General features: G+C 31.3%; 1 protein-coding gene across 3 annotated transcripts in view; it reads left to right on the top strand.

Moving 5' to 3' along the window:
- Window positions 1–368: 368 nt before the first annotated feature.
- The window catches only part of LOC142325664 (polynucleotide 5'-hydroxyl-kinase nol9-like), a 136,109-nt gene continuing 119,860 nt past the window's right edge, over window positions 369–16,617 (top strand). For 2 of the 3 annotated variants that reach the window (XM_075367697.1, XM_075367696.1), the window contains exon 1: window positions 370–553. The gene's annotated coding sequence lies outside the window, so the exon portion shown is untranslated. Of the gene's footprint in view, window positions 554–16,617 lie in introns of all 3 variants that reach the window. The other variant, XM_075367699.1, reaches the window with a different exon arrangement.

Below are 16,617 nucleotides of genomic sequence, written 5' to 3'. Positions count from 1 at the left end.
ATCTAGTCTAGTGCTAACAAAAAGTAATGGAAATATTTATGCTCATTTGAAATAATATCGATCGAGAAATAAATTGTGAAGATTTTATTATTTAATCTAGCGATACAAATAAGAATTGTAAATATGTTTCTTTAGATGTTAATGAAAATTTAATTAAACGGATATAACAGAGATGCAGTATTTTTTGTCAAGTGTGCCGCAAAAGGAAAAAATAAAAATTATTAGATTTTGTGGTCAAGGACACACGTCGCAGACAGCAGTTTTGTCGATTTCGCAATACCGGCTAGAATTTGTCAACAAATGTGAACTTACCAACGAATTACACACGCAAGATTATTGTTAATAATAATATGGGTGGGGAAGACGATGTTACCAATCTATCGAGCATTTGTGTTCGTGAGTACGTAAGCGTCGGTTGTGCAGTGTAAATGTTTTGTTATCGATAAATCATTGCGCTAAGCTCTTTACAAGATTTACGTTATATAAATATTTTATTTAATTCTTACTTACGGTTCGCGGCTGTTTCTGGATTGCCGGAATATAATAAAAAAAGGTAAAATTAGATTTTATTATTTTTGTATTTGCGAATGTAATTGTATTCGATGCAGAGTGTAATATTTTCTGTTTAGTCTTCTGTTCTTGTAGCGTAAATGTTATTTACCGTATTGTTTTCCTTTATTATAGTTGACGCGTAAACTCTTCTTGCGATTCTGGTATATAATTATAAATTTAACAAACTTTAAATAGCGTTTAAGCGATTTATTATGTTTTTCTTTTATCTTACGTAACCGCTACCCGATCAGACCATCAGGAAACGATAACGAAAAGACTTTAAGGAATAGGAACCTATCTCATCGACCCCAATAATAGTAAAATTTTATATAGAAATAACCCACTACTTTACGCAAGAAAGAGTTGCAGGAATCCAGATTTTTAGACGTTAGCGAATTAAATTTTTATAAGGCTCGCATTTATGTATTGTATTGTAATCAGCAGCTCCCGGGTATTTTTGGGTGAAGGAGGAGTTAGTATTTAGCATATGCAAGCGTATTCCTGGAATAGTAGTAATTCTAACAGATATTACGTTAAAGTCTAGGTTTTTTATTTTTATATAATTCTTGCACTAACTACATAGCAGTGACTGATATGCGCAGAGCAGCATGGCGCATCACGTGTCCCCTCTGCACCAATAGCAACAGAGTAGGGAAGCGCAGCTGGCCTGGCAGCACACACACACACACACACTTAACGAGAAAGATGGCGTCATCGAAGTAGCTATACGTCATTTATTATAAACATTTAAATGGCTATTAAAAATTAATATTAAAATTAAAAACCGTAAAATTCTACAATAAATCACAGAATCGTCCTAAAATTGATCAAATCACTTGAAAATGTTCACAGAAATATACTCTATGTCCTAATACTAATCGAGTAAATATTTAATTAATAAATATTTAATAAAAACAGAAAACTGAGGGACGCGAAAACACGTGGTTTTAATACGGCCCTCTTACCTAAAATATATCCTTCTTTACACGTGAAAAAGATATTGTTTTAAACGGTTAATTACTTAAGAGTTAAAAACTACATGAAGTTAATAAACGAACCCGTAATTTAAATGTAAATCGGAAAAACAAATAAAATAAATTCGCGTGATGTACACATTATTAAATATATAATCAACTTTTTAATTTAACCCTTAACTGGGCCCGCAAAGGGTAATCTTACCCACGAGTGCGTGGGGTCGCTTTCTTTCATTAATTAAAATTTTATTGGGGGCTATAACTCTGGAACCGATGAAAACAAGTACCGCTTACGATATATGGTAGAAAACCTCTCGATCAGAGCTTATTACTGCAGTTAAGAAAAAGTCCAAAATCCAATTTTTTTAAATATTGGCTTTTTTTTGGACGCTTTTGGTTCATCCGATTGTAATCAAAAGGGGAGGTGCACAACTAGATGTTTTACAACAGTTTTAAATCCAAAATTCCAACATTCTACGGCCAATCGTTTTTGAGCTACGCGAGGTAATTACGTACGCACATACATATGTACAGACGTCACGCAAAAACAAGTGAAAATGGATATTTCCGTTGAAATCTGAAAACCGAAATTATTCGCGATTACAATACTTCCTTTTACGTAAAAATAAAAGTTGTAAATTATAAGTAAAAAATAACTAAAACACTTTAAGGAATATATCTTATCGATCCTAATAACGGTAAAATTATATAAATAAATAACCCACAGTATGCGATAAAAATCGCGGGCATCCAAAATTATATAATGAACTAAGTTTTGATTAGTCTCGACGCACAGAATTTTATATAAGTTTAAAAACATTAGATTTAGATAAAATTAATTTGTCACCTGTTAAAAAGAAAAAAAAAAATTATTACTACTGAAATATCTATTAGAATTTTGTTATCGCTTGTAATTTTAGTAATCGTTAATTGTGTAATGTAATGTAGAATATTTAAATAAAGATCACTCGCTACCAGAAGAACGTTTATATTATTTTTAAAAAAATGTATTTTCAACGGAAAATGTTAACACACTTAAAAAGCGCGTAACATTTTTTAATAATAAATAATAGAATCCGTATTTATAATTTTTCAGATTTTTCTTTCAGCGGTAAATCTATTGGTTCTCTGATGTGTGTAATTTTCACGCGAATAAATAACAACAAACAGACTTCGATTTTTCAAAAGGGGTGAAGAAAGGTAAAAAAAAAAAAAATTGCCCCTGCCTCCGGTTAATTTACTAAAAAAACATAAATAAAAATAATAAATTTAATGAGATACGTTGTACTGCCATCTCCAAGATTAAAAGAACCGAGCCAGGTTGAAACATAAAGTTCGATTGTTTTATAAATATTTCCGTTTGATATGCAGATTTCTTTAATTTCTAAGGCGCTATAAACATTTTATAAAAACTCGGAATTCGCAAGCAAAGAAATCTACTTTTTTGCACCGCTCAAATTTATTCGTTATTACGGGCAATTTTTCTTGAAATAGATAAAAAAGAAATTACGCCTTCCAAAAACTTACTAAGCATTTTTCAAAAAATAACATTTCAACGGATATAACATTTATTTTATTACGCAAAAATAACAAAAAAACTTAAAATATGAATCCGATTTACCTATCTTAAAATAATAATCGCAATCTTGACGGGTAATTTACAAATAATATCTCATTTTTCATCAAAACTATTACTTACAACCAGCTCGAACAATATTTATCGTTAAAATTACGGCTTGTAAACATTACAATTACTTTCTATTTTAACTTTAACTTCATTGTAATTACGGCAGCTATCCTATTACTTTTGTCCGTAATTCAAACCTAATTTTTTTTTCCGAATTTAGAAATAATTGCAAATAAAATTACTGTTTACTCGCAGACGATAATAAACCGATGAAAACTTTACTAATATGACACGATGGTTGATAAATTGAGAAAATGAAGACGGAAATGATCATAATTTTATAAGGAATACGTTACCGTTCGTAATTTCAAAGAAAAATCTGTTGTTTAATTGAAATCCATCCAAATCGTTTTCGGTAAACCGACCGGGTGTTGCGTGCTGAACGGATTTTGATGTCGGTTTTGCTTGCATTGTTTTATAAAGGTGTGATATTTGTTTGATACGTTTACGACCGTCGCCTATCAGTTTTACGTACCTGTAGTTTACAGAAATAAAAACGCCACTAACTCAAAGATGGAAATCTTCTTTTAATTTACGGTTATTATCAAAACGATATCCACCTTTCCTTTTCCTGATTGGAATGAGTTAATCGATCTATGGATGTATTATGGATTTATTCTACCGAATGTTTTTTAAATCCCGTTAAAAAACGTAATAAATCTTTTAAAATGTTTAAAATTTCTACATCCGTTTATTGAATATAACGGAATAAGTAACGAAACGTTAATTATGTTTTAAGCACGATCTGAAGCAGAGTTCCAAAAATTTTAAGAAACTACGTTAACTGAATAAATTATCGTAAAATACGGTAAAAAATAAGAAATTATGTATTACTCGTATTTTAAAAGTTATTATGCATATAATTTCTTAAAAATATTGTTGCCTTTCTAGTATTATTATGGGGATTAAAAATTCCACAGTAGGAATAAATGTACATTTTTAACGTGGATAACCTATATATATATATATATGTCTGATACGAGATAGTAATAGCGTATATAAGTAATTTAAGTGTTTATTGTGGCAATTTTGAAACCGGGATAAAGTTGTACATATTTATTATGCAGCATTTGTATGCTTTTTATATTTACCAAATGTATAAAAAATATTTTGTTCTTGTGAAATAGTTTTCTCATTTTCGAGGTTTATTTATTAAATCGCTCGCTAATTTACGTAACTTATATTGGATTTTACTATAAGTTTCATTAATTTTTTATACTGTATTCACTTCTCTGTACAGCGTTTAAAAACAGCTGTCAAAAATGGGAAAATAGAATACGGGTAGAGTTGAAATTTAATAAAAATAAAATGTTGATATCAGTATTTTTAATAATATTCATTTTTTTTTCTATTTCCGCAGGGGGAGGAAAAAGCTCTGCCAGCCGCCGTCAGGCCAGCACTAATGGCAGTGCGGGGTTCTCCCCCGCTAAAAATCCTGCCCCCCTATCCTGCAGGGCCCGGATCTAAGCCATATGATATGTACAGTCCCTGCATGATCACACAGGCACTCTACTATCCGAATCCGTATGACCGGAAGGCGTCCCCAGGGGGCGATCGAGGAGCGACGACTCCCGAAAACATCTATGTCCAGACAGGAGCCGGGTAAATTCGTAGCCTGTGTTACCGTGCTTTCGCTCCGCCCAGTTCCTGACGTCGCTTAATAATATTCTCAGTATGTACTGTTTTGATACGGCGTAAACAGTTTAACAAATATGTAACGTTAGAATTATAAGTAAATATGAAAAATTAAGTAATTTCAGCGATTAACATTTCTAGACCGATAACGGAAAAGTCTATTTCGTCGAAATATAGTTCAAATATAATTTAGGCAGACCAACAGGTCCTTTCGCCAACCGCGCGAGAAACCGAAAAAAGGATATTTTTATCCCTTTATAGGGGATTGAATAATACCGGAAAATATGTTCGCTAGGAAACATTTCTGCCCTTTGAATAAAATTTTGAGATACAGGACCTTAAGGTCCACATCTCCTTGCCTCCTACACCTATCGTGACAAATTAATCACCGTCACGTACAAAAAATCATCGTGCCGATTTCATCCAAATCGGTCCATCCGATCGAGAGATACCCGGTTTCTGGAATTCTTCATCGCTGAAATCGTGTCGTTTGGTTAGAAACAGACATGAACGGTAGCGGTTCGTAGCTAAATTTAACGAAGTTGATTTTCTTAGCCTTTTCAAGGCCGCGGTTAAAGTTTTCTGTAAAATAAAAGAACCGAAAACAAGAATGAATCGATAGCAGAAAGCAGGATAATAATCTAATTCTACACTTTATTACATTCAAGAATACGGCCCACCGTTTCTAAGCATATTACGCTTAAAAGGCCTATTCGGTTTAATCGAATAAATAATAAAATGTCAACAGATAATATTTTTTTAGTAATATTAGGCGATAAAATCTCCGCTTAAAAACACTTTACTCCAACGGCGGTTAATTTCAATTTCTATGTACGCAGAAACAAATTCGTTATTAGTTTTTACTAATTATCTTCTCTTTAGCCCTTCTGATTTGGCGATCAAAGTGCCCTTGCTTTCAGCAGTCTTCTGATCGCTACTGAAAAGACAAATAAACACTTTCGCATTCCTTCCGCAGATGATCGAATTAGAGAAGCGAACGAAAAAGGAAGTTTCCGTAAACACGTGGCGTAAAAGAAAACTATTTTCCGCCGGCACGCCAGGGTGGGCTCTGCGGGAGCGACTGTGTTTTCTCTTCCTGGCAGTTTCCTATGTGCGCATGCGCACAACAGCTAAACACAACGCCGCTGGAACTGTGAAGCGCACAATTCCGTACAAAGATTTTCGTATCTTTTTCATAAACTGGGGGATGGCTACTGACATTAAGCTTAAGGATTATTTTATATTGTACAAGTATAAAGAAAGAATTTAAGAAAAAAGGACTCGTTATATTAAATGTTATCGATAATATTAAGCGAAAACAGGTAATGCTGCAGTCCACAGTGCCTATACGCGAGCCGCCGCTGGTCATAAAACACAAAGATTTTCAAAAATCCAGACACGCAAAATTTGAGCCGTATTATTAAGTTTTTATATTTAAAAAAAAAGCCATAAGGAAATTATATTCATTATTTATGAATATTTTCTTAAAAAATAAATCGCAATAGACGTAAGATTTAAATCGTAATGCGTTTCTGAAATACGATAATCACAAGGACAAGAATTTTTTTGTCTTGAAATATCAATTCCCGGGCGTTTAACTTTAATATGACGAGATAGATTACTAGTCGTCGCACCGGCATAAGGTATTGATATACGGCAAAGATTACACAAAGCTTTTCCAGGGCTTGCTTCAGAAATTCAAGTCCAGATGCGACTTCTTTTTCTGCAGCTATAACGTTTATACCTTTAAAAACAAATTATTCTTTTATAAAAATACTTATAAAATATCTACTTATGTACGATTTAAAAAATAGAATACCGATAAATCATTTAGAAAAAATCGGTTTCTGAATATATAAACTGAAAAAAAAAAAAAATAGTTAAGTTTCAGTACGTCGATGAAACATTTTGTTTCCATGTTAAACTATAAAGCCTTTTTTTCTTAATATTTGTACTTCATTAAAAATAATACTTCATTTTTCGAATCAAGTTACGAGAATATATCCGATAAATAGATATATAAACACATAAAAACAAGTTGTAATATTAAACGTATTTCCATCTGTCCTTAAATAAGAAAAATAAATTTGTTGAAATTTTTTCTCTCAGGATGAAAGCTTTTTAATACACAAACAAAAAAAAAATCTTAATCTTTTACTAAATATATTGTAATGTAAATCGAAACTAATAATTTTTATTTTCCATAGCTGTACGTAGAACAATCCAAAAATTCAGTTTAAATATCTCTTTTAACCGTTATCTTTTATTTATTTAACTTATAGCCCTTTTAAATCGAATAAATAGCAAGCTCGTTTTCATTTTCACAAGGGTTGTTATTTAATTGATACGACGTAAAGTAGCAGCAAACGAAAAATCTGTCATAATAGAATGAAGTTAACATTAAAACTATTCTAATGAGATATTTATTAAGGGGCTGATTGAGGTCGCTGAAGGAAAAATATTTAACGATTATAATCGACTACGTATAATATAATCTTTTCTTTTTCTTCTTTACAATCTTTTATAATCTTTGCTGATGATATAATTAACGGTAACTCCGGTAAAGATTCCTTGGTACTAATTATAATATCGTTACGTGTAACAAATTTCAAACTTAATTGACCCACCGGGTTGGTCTAGCGGTGAACGCGTCTTCCCAAATCAGCTGATTTGGAAGTCCAGAGTTCCAGCGTTCAAGTCCTAGTAAAGCCAGCTATTTTTACACGGATTTGAATACTAGATCGTGGATACCGGTGTTCTTTGGCGGTTGGATTTTCAATTAAACAACACATCTCAGAGTGGTCGAACTGAGACTGTACAATACACACTTCATTTACACTCATACATATCATCCTCTGAAGAATTATCTAAACCATAGTTACCGGAGGCTAAACAGGAAAAAGAAAACTTTTATTCAAACTTAATTAAACGGTCAGTAAGCGAAGCGATATTCGGGGCGATAGAATGATAAAGATGTATACTCGTGGAAAAATTTGCTAAATTTGTATATCTTAACTGCAACAACATATGTGTTAATAAACCGGGAATCTTTGGCAGAAATTAAAATTTGAACCGAACAATCTCGAGCGATTTTCCTAAGGATGAATACAGTTATGCGGTCATTATCTCGAACCGTTACCGTCGAATGCGAACGGTTCGTCTTCTTGGTTTTCAGTGCTGTTATGTCACAGAGACATGGACGGTCAAAACGCTTAAATATTGAACAATTTTAAATGTAGGTCGGCAAACGATTATGATATGATAATGGCAAAATTTTACATCTCATATTACACGACAAAATCTTTGATAAATATGGTCTTGATGAAGAATTTTTATCACTTAAAAATTCGAGAAAATTTTCGTCTTGTTGAGAGGTTTTATTCTAGAGGCGGTATCGATGACAGCCATTGTATGATTTTTAATTATCATAAGAAAAAAGTAATTTAAAAGAAATAATGTGTATAAATGCACTCCATTTAGAATTACGTTTAAAACGATATGTTTAATGATGGATAAACGTAATAAAATATTTTTTTATAGTAAGAAATGTTTTAATAAATAAAAAAATTGTTCAATAGAACCCTAAAAAAGTAAATAAAATTTACGCATCATAATGTTTCAAACAAATATATAAAATTAAACGAAGTAATAATAATAATAATAATATTTTAATTATTTATATAATTTAAAAATATATATTTACCCGTCGATTTCCGTGGTGGAGTGGTAGCATCTCGGTTTTTTATCCGGAGATCCCGGGTTCGAATTCCCGTCAGGCATGGCATTTTTTATACGCTACTGAATTCCATTTCCATATTCCTATACATAAGCTTCTCTATAAATCGTCGTAGTAAATTAATTCATGAAATAAAAAAATAAGTAATTTAAATAAATAAAAATAAAAAAAGAAAGAAATTTTATCTGTAATAGTAATGCATATATCTTAAAAAAACCGTTTTATAATGTTATTTTATAAAAAGGTAGTCAGTCGGTAAATATATCTCGAGTAACCGACCCAGAGTTAAACACATGATGTAAAAACAGATGTATGTAGACAGCTACGGGCTTGAACGAATGTACGCGGAAATTAACGAACGCCGGTTTGAAGAATTTAACCTTCCTAAACGCTTGTTGGTCTGTCAAAACATTACTGTACGTTTTATTAAATCTTGCTTTCGTTTGAAACATTATAAATTGGTATTATTATATTTATTATAATGTGAAATATTATTCAGGTATTCAGGAATATGTTTAAGAGTAGTATTACTATTAATTTGTGATTAAAACTAATAATTATGTGATTAATAAATATGTGACTAATAAATATGTGATTAAAACTAACTTTAAGTATAAATATAGTCTATGTAACGTACATTTCCTATTATAATGCAATTCTTAAATATATTCTAATGTATAATTTACTCTTTTCTCTTAAAATGTACATTACAATATGTTCAACGAGTAAATAATAAGCAACCCTCCATGACCCAGTGATATGTATGAAATGTAAATGAGGTGACTTAGGCTGACAATTCCCGAGACCTGTGGTTAATTGAATTTCAACCGTCAAGTATTCTGGTATTTACTATCTACATAGCACATTTCAGTCAGTCGGTATCAGATTTCAATAATACTTGTTATATATATATATATATATATATATATATATATATATATATATATATATATATACACACACACACACACATATAAAAACATGATGTAAGTCATCCATAATGAACGCCCATTAAAAACTACTGAAGATCGTGATGGGAAACACAAGTAAACCAAACAACACGAACGAAGATGCGATCTTCGTTCGTGTTGTTTGGTTATATATATATATATATATATATATATATATATATATATGTGTGTGTGTGTGTGTGTGTGTGTGTGTGCGCGCGTGTGTTATGCTACCATTTGTTCCTGATGCGTTCATACTGTTATATGTTTTATAAGTCCGATTCTTTGAGAGAATAAACACGTATAAAATTCACTGGAGCGAATATTTGTCAGATAAATGTATTTCTCTTATTTCATATATATATTACATACACACTCATACTCACAGTGCAAAAAAAATAATCCTTGTTCCATGAAATTAAAAGGAAATTTAAAATAATAATGCTCTTTAAACATTAATAATCAATTTTTTTATTTGGGCTGAACATAAACCACAAGATAAAATTAATCTTGTTTTAATGAATGAGTATAAAAATTGTAATAAATTTACAAATTAATACCATTAAATGATTAAAAAAAAAAAAAAATTAAAAATTTATGATTAATGTAAAAATATTATTAATTTTTAACTACATAGATTCTGATGTTGACAACACATGATTTTTTGTACGCCTATTAAATTACACTTACACTTTTTTTAAATGTAAATACGTAAAATTTTATCTCATTAATAATTGTAGATATTTTATCTTTTTTTTTTGCTATTGATTTATTATTCATCGTAATTTTTTTTTATAATGAAAGGTTAATAATTATTAATAAATTTTAAAAAAATTAAAAAAATGTAGATGAAAAAGGAAATTTTAACCGATGTCCTTTCCTCTTTCAAATATTTCATTAATTAAAATTTTTTTTGGCTATAACTGGAACAAATGAAAATAAATACCATTTATGATATATCGTTGAAATCCTTTCAATGCGGGCTTATTACTGCAGTTAGAAACTAGATTTTGGTCTTTTTTGGACACTTTTGGTACAGTGGATTGCAATCAAAAGGGGAGGTGCACAACGAGATGTTATAACAGTCCTAAACACAAAATTTTAACGTCCTACGGCTAATCTTTTTTGATTTATGCCAAATACTTAAGTACATACGTACGTACAGACGTCACGCCCAAAGTAGTCAAATTGGATTCAGGGATGGTCAAAATGGATATTTCAGTTGAAATCTGAATATCGTAATTTTTCGCGATCACAATACTTTCTTACTTCATACAAGGAAGTAAAAATGAACTAAAATTAAAACGTGAATTAAGAAACTATTTTTTTATGCATTTTGAATTATTTATTTATTAACAAAATGGATCACTTTTTACGTTTTTTTTTATTTTTTAAGATAAATTCTCTCTAATGATCATCTTATAAGTTTTTTTCGGAAATTTTTATTAAATGACTTTTTATTATAATTTTTTTAATTTAAAAATACACAGAATATATGTATAAACCGATCGAATATATTTTTCATTCTATTTTCCTGGCATAGATCTAAAGGTATACTGCAAGAAGGAAAAGTATGATAATCAGTCAAAAAGGGGTATGGTCTTTTTTTTAATTTCTCGAAGTTTTACGTCTGAGGAATCCCAAAAAAGAAAAGATAAAGTGTTTTGAGGGTGGGGGGGAAGTAAATTTCGTACTTATGAACGTATGAAAAAATCATACTATTCCATTGATAGTTGCTTTTCAAAAAAGAAAAAAGTTTTGAACCCGGATGCCGGTTCAAAATTTGGATGATTTGTTTGCGCTTTAATATGAGGTACATAGTAGCAGATCGTTTGGTTTCGCTATTACAAAGAGACGGTTCGCTATTGTTTACTAATTTAACTTACTGAATTTGAACCGCAGTTCTGCTATGTCAAACATTAGACTATGCCAAACAACTTCCTGATAGCCGAGCATGATGACTCAATCCGCCACTGTTACCATCTATCTATAAAATGTTTATATTTCATTTATTTATTTATTTTTTTCGATCGATGAAATAATTCACCGCAAAATCTTACAAAGAAACTTCTATTGCGGGAACGTGAAAATGGAAATTTGTAGCGTGTGAAAAATACCGTATCTGGCCGGGATTAGAACCCGGTACTCTGAATGAAAGGCCGAGACGCTACCGCTCAGCTACGGAAATCGAGTAATTAATTTTATTTTCACTTTTAAGTCGGTTCAGCTATTAATTACGTTTTGATTGTTTTGTTATACGTTTACCATAACTAGGCGGGAATTCAACCCACGTCTTTCAGCGTAACAGGGGGAGAAGTTCTTTTCCCGTTGTTGCAATTTTCATTCGTTTTACTTATTTAATTTTAAATATTTAGTGATATGCGATATCAAATTTCTATTCGCGCGCGTGCGATTGTTTTAACGTGCACTTTTGTATTAATAAAAAGTCACCAGATTTGAGGTTTGTCCGAAATGGAACGTTAAATAAACGGTAACTATCAGTTCTATTTTATTTATCGTAAATACAGGGTGATTTAGGAAGAAAGGGAAATAATTTGGGAACCGATTCTAGATCTTGAAATAAAGGAAAAAGTTCACGTACAAACATATGTCCGAAAACGCTTCTTTGTAAAGTTACGGCTAGCGTAAATTTCGCTCGGATTTCAGTTCCTCTGTGAAATAAGTCTACTGAAATTTTTAAGGCGTTATATAAGGGCTAAAATTGATGGTTTCTTATGTTTGTTGATCTGTAAAATAGAATTTAAAAAAAACAGTACTATCATCCCTTATTTTCACAATATCCAGCGTAGAACAGAAAAGTTCAGTGACGAAAAACACGTTTTTTTAGGTTTGAAGTAGAATAACAAACTGTTAAACAAACTTGTAGAGTTTAACTTAAATTCTATTATACCGTATTTAAAAATCTAGTAGTTTCTGAGAGTCTGTTTTTCACGCAAAAAACTACTAAACCGACTTTTCTGAAATGTTACGTAACCTGGAAGGACCATATGATTACTGTCATCACGAATGTTTCACCGTTTCAAAATTGTGGGGGATTAACTAACTTACGGTAACAACCGGATTGGGTCCTTTTCGTTTCTTGCCCTTCCGTCCATAAGTTTGCAAGTTTCTTGCATGGAAATATCTCAAATAGTAGGAAATATTTTTTTACCCGTACGGAGGACAGGTAACCGACTATAACTACCATTTTTAAAATGGAAACCGACTTTTTTGAAACCCGTATACTTCAAATTATTAAAAGTTTCGAATCCTGTACTGACCAAACTGTGGCTCTGCAGAGATTACAATAAGTGACATTTTTAAAAATTGAAGAGATTTTGATTGTTATTTGTCACAAGAAGGATAATGAACGCAGTAGCGCTAGACGGGAAGTATTCGGTGTAGTGACCGGTTAGTATTGTAGATGAAAAAAGCCAGTAGCGTAATATTCGTTGAAATAATTACATAATGATTAAAATCTATCATATAAAAAGAAAATAGAGAAAAAAAATGTTAGAGGTAATTATTATTTATTAAAATTTTTGGAGGTAGCTTTGAGATGAATCGCTGGAAAACATTGTCGTTGTGGATATACACTATATTTTTGTAATATATGTTTTATATTTGTAAAAAATGTTCCAAGCGATGATACTGACTGTCTCACCTGAATTTGCGTCAGGTGTCGCAAGAACTTTGACAGCAACGTTTTGCACATTGTTGTCAAGGGCATTGATTTCTGTCGAACGTTCGCCTTCAGTTCATCGATACTGAGGGTTGTAACATTTGATAAGAAGTTTATTAAGTAAGTAATTATATATATATATATATATATATATAATTGAATGTTTGTCTGTCTGTGTGTCTCTTAAGCCTTTCTAAACCGTTCATCCGATAGCATGAAAATTTAGGGAACGGTTGGACGCATGCCAGGGAAGGTTTCTGAATTAGTTTGGACCCGCTAGGTAGCGCTTTGGTCGAGATATTTTGAAAAATTGTATTTATGGTCCGATTTGCCTCGTATTCAGAATACGTGTTACTTAAATGGAAAGAATTATCTCCGCAAAAAATGGTCCCGCTAGTTGGCGCCGGGGTTGAGATATTTAGAAAAATTATATTTATGGACCGATTTGGTTCGTATTCAGAATATGAATATTAGTTACGTGAAAATAAATATTTTTGCAAAAACTGTACCCGCTAGGTGGGGCCGGTGTCGACATATTTACGAAACAAACAAATATTCAAATAGACTTTTTTATTCTATATATATATATATATATATATATATATATATATAAAACGCATGTTCGTATGTGTGTCCGCTAAAGATAAAAAAACTAATGGACTGATTTACGCGCGGGAAAACGGGGAAAAGGTGGAAAGAGAAAAGGGGAAAACGGGAAAGGCTAAAAAGGAAACTGGGTGAGCGATGATGGAGAAGAGCGAAAGGGAGAAGTTGGAAAGGGAAAAGGGGAAGGAGAATAAGTGAAAGGTAAAATTTGTGAAGTTCAGATTTTTAATTTTTTTATCAAATTTTCAATTGTGTATCAAATCTATCAAATTCTCTCTCTCTCTCTCTCTCTCTCTCTCTCTATATATATATATATATATATATATATATATAGCAATAGCGAAGCATTGCCGGGTCTACTGGTATTTTAATAAAAATTAAAAAGCAAAAATTGTAATTATGGAGTAACAGATTTCATTTGCTCGCGGTGTTTGTGTGCGTGCGAAATCTTGCATTACTGATAAAGACATTACACAAGATTGAACATTAGATTTGATTAAATAATAGAAAGCTTCATCAACCCCATCTGTATCACCGTATCTAGTTTTGAAGGTATATTTATTTATTGTAATACTTCATTTGTGCTAGATTTAAAAAAAAAAATAAATAAATGAAAAATAAATATTTCAAGAGTTAATGATAAAATAATACCATAACATAATTTATAAAATTGTATAGTTTATACGTTGACAGAGGACTTTTGCTAAGAGGAATTTTAGAGGTAAATCTTTTTTTATTTAATTTTTTTGGGATGAGGCATAAGTAAAAACTTCTGTCAGTCTAACTAATGCGACGAGGGGGAGAGAGGGACGGGGTTTTTAACACACGCAGGTGGCTTCCTTCTATCTGATTGGCTACCGTCAGACAGTACTGGTCAAGCGTTGTACAATTCAAATACAACCGTAAACATGTGTACATGTGTGTGTGCGTACGTATGAGTATTGCTGTGCGAGTAACACGTTAATATAGACGTTTTCTTATAAAGACATTTCTTATATAGACGTTCGATATAATTAAATTAAATCAAGATTTGTCGATTATTTTATATTTATTACATTTTATTTAAAATAATAATTAATCTCCCTTAATATTTATAATTTTTTTTTTTTAAATATTACGATAAAGTTTATCTGTTTTGTAAAGTAATTTAAAAAAAAAAAAAGATTCTTATTTAACTTATTAAAAATAAATCCATTAAAATAAAAAAAAAATAGATTGTAATAAAATCTTTACGGGAAGGAAACGAAGCTATATAAATATATTACTAGGATGAAAAATTATGATGCAAGTGTTATCGCACATAAAAAAAATATAACAAGACGGTCAGGAACCGCTTTGCTGGCCGTTCCGGTGTTACTAGAGAGCCTCCTAAAATTTTTAAATTTACCATCTGTTAAAAACAATAATTACAATTACTGTTTTTAAGATGCTTTTTTTCTAAACGGCAATTGCAATTATTATTTTTAAACATTGCATATCTTAGGTTAAGCTGAGAGCGGATGATACTCGGTCCGGTCACAGTCTTTCAATAGATTTCAATGCCTCGGCACAAAATGAAGAAAAGCCAAAAACTGTGACGCTACATTAAAGACTTCACAATTTATCATTAAAGCTAAATCGTCTAGATGAAAACCCTTTTTTTTATTTATTTTATCGCTACGTTGCTTAGATAGGGAGATATACAGCGTTAAAGACAAAAGTGGCCTTTTACCTTTAAAATGGAACATTTCCGTTTAGCAAAATCGAAAAAAAGAAATTAAATGTAAAATTTTAAGATTTAAACTATTTTATTGCAGTTCACTTCTTTCTTTTTCCTGTTTAGCCTCCGGTAACTACTTTTCAGATAATACTTCAGAGGATGAATGAGGATGATATTTATGAGTGTACATCAAGTGTATGTAGTCTTTTACAGTCTCAGTTCGACCGTTCCTGAGATGTGTTAATTGAAACCCGACCACCAAAGAACACCGGTATGTACGATCCGGTATCCAAATCCGTGTAAAAATAACTTACTTTAGTAGGATTTGAACGCTAGAACTCTCGATTTCCAAATCAGCTGATTTGGGAAGACGCGTTCACCGCTAGACCAACCCGGTGGGTTATTGCAGTCGCTGATAAACTTTATTTCCCCTATGGGCTCGATCAAACGCGGAGAAATACTTTAAAATTTTTTTAAATGTTTTTTCTCGCCGATCTTTTTTTTAATTTGATTATTTTTTTAAATCTGAAGTATACGGTCAAGAAGATTATTCAAGCTTTAATTTTTTATTTATTCGCCTTTTTAGACCTGTCGGTTGCAAAATTAAAGTAGTTTGATCAGAATCATTTTTTATCGTGACACATAGGTGTCCTTCTAATTTTTACTCCTTGTACGAAGTAAAGGAAGTATAACGATCAGAACAAATTTCGGTTTTCATATTTCAACGGAAATATTCATTTTGACTAGTTTCGGCGTGACGTCTGTACGTACGTATGTATCTCGAATAACTCAAAAACGATTAGCTGTAGGATGTTGAAGTTTTGGATTTATGACTGTTGTAACGTCTAGTTACTTTTTTGATTGCAATCGACTGGACCAAAAGCGTTCAAAAAACGCAAGATCAATAAAATTTGGATTTTGGACTTTTTCTTAACTGCAGTAAAAAGTCCTCATCGATAGCTTTTCGATGATATATGATAAGTGGTACTTATTTTCATCGGTTCCAGACTTATAGAAAAATTAAATTTTAATTAATGAAATAATTAAATTCGGTACGAATCCGACTTCGTCTCCTTTTTTTTATCATTTTTTTAAA

The sequence above is a fragment of the Lycorma delicatula genome, chromosome 5 (assembly GCF_047948215.1).
Source record: "Lycorma delicatula isolate Av1 chromosome 5, ASM4794821v1, whole genome shotgun sequence".
Taxonomy (NCBI): Eukaryota; Metazoa; Arthropoda; class Insecta; order Hemiptera; family Fulgoridae; genus Lycorma; species Lycorma delicatula.
This window is presented reverse-complemented; position numbering and strand designations above follow the sequence as displayed.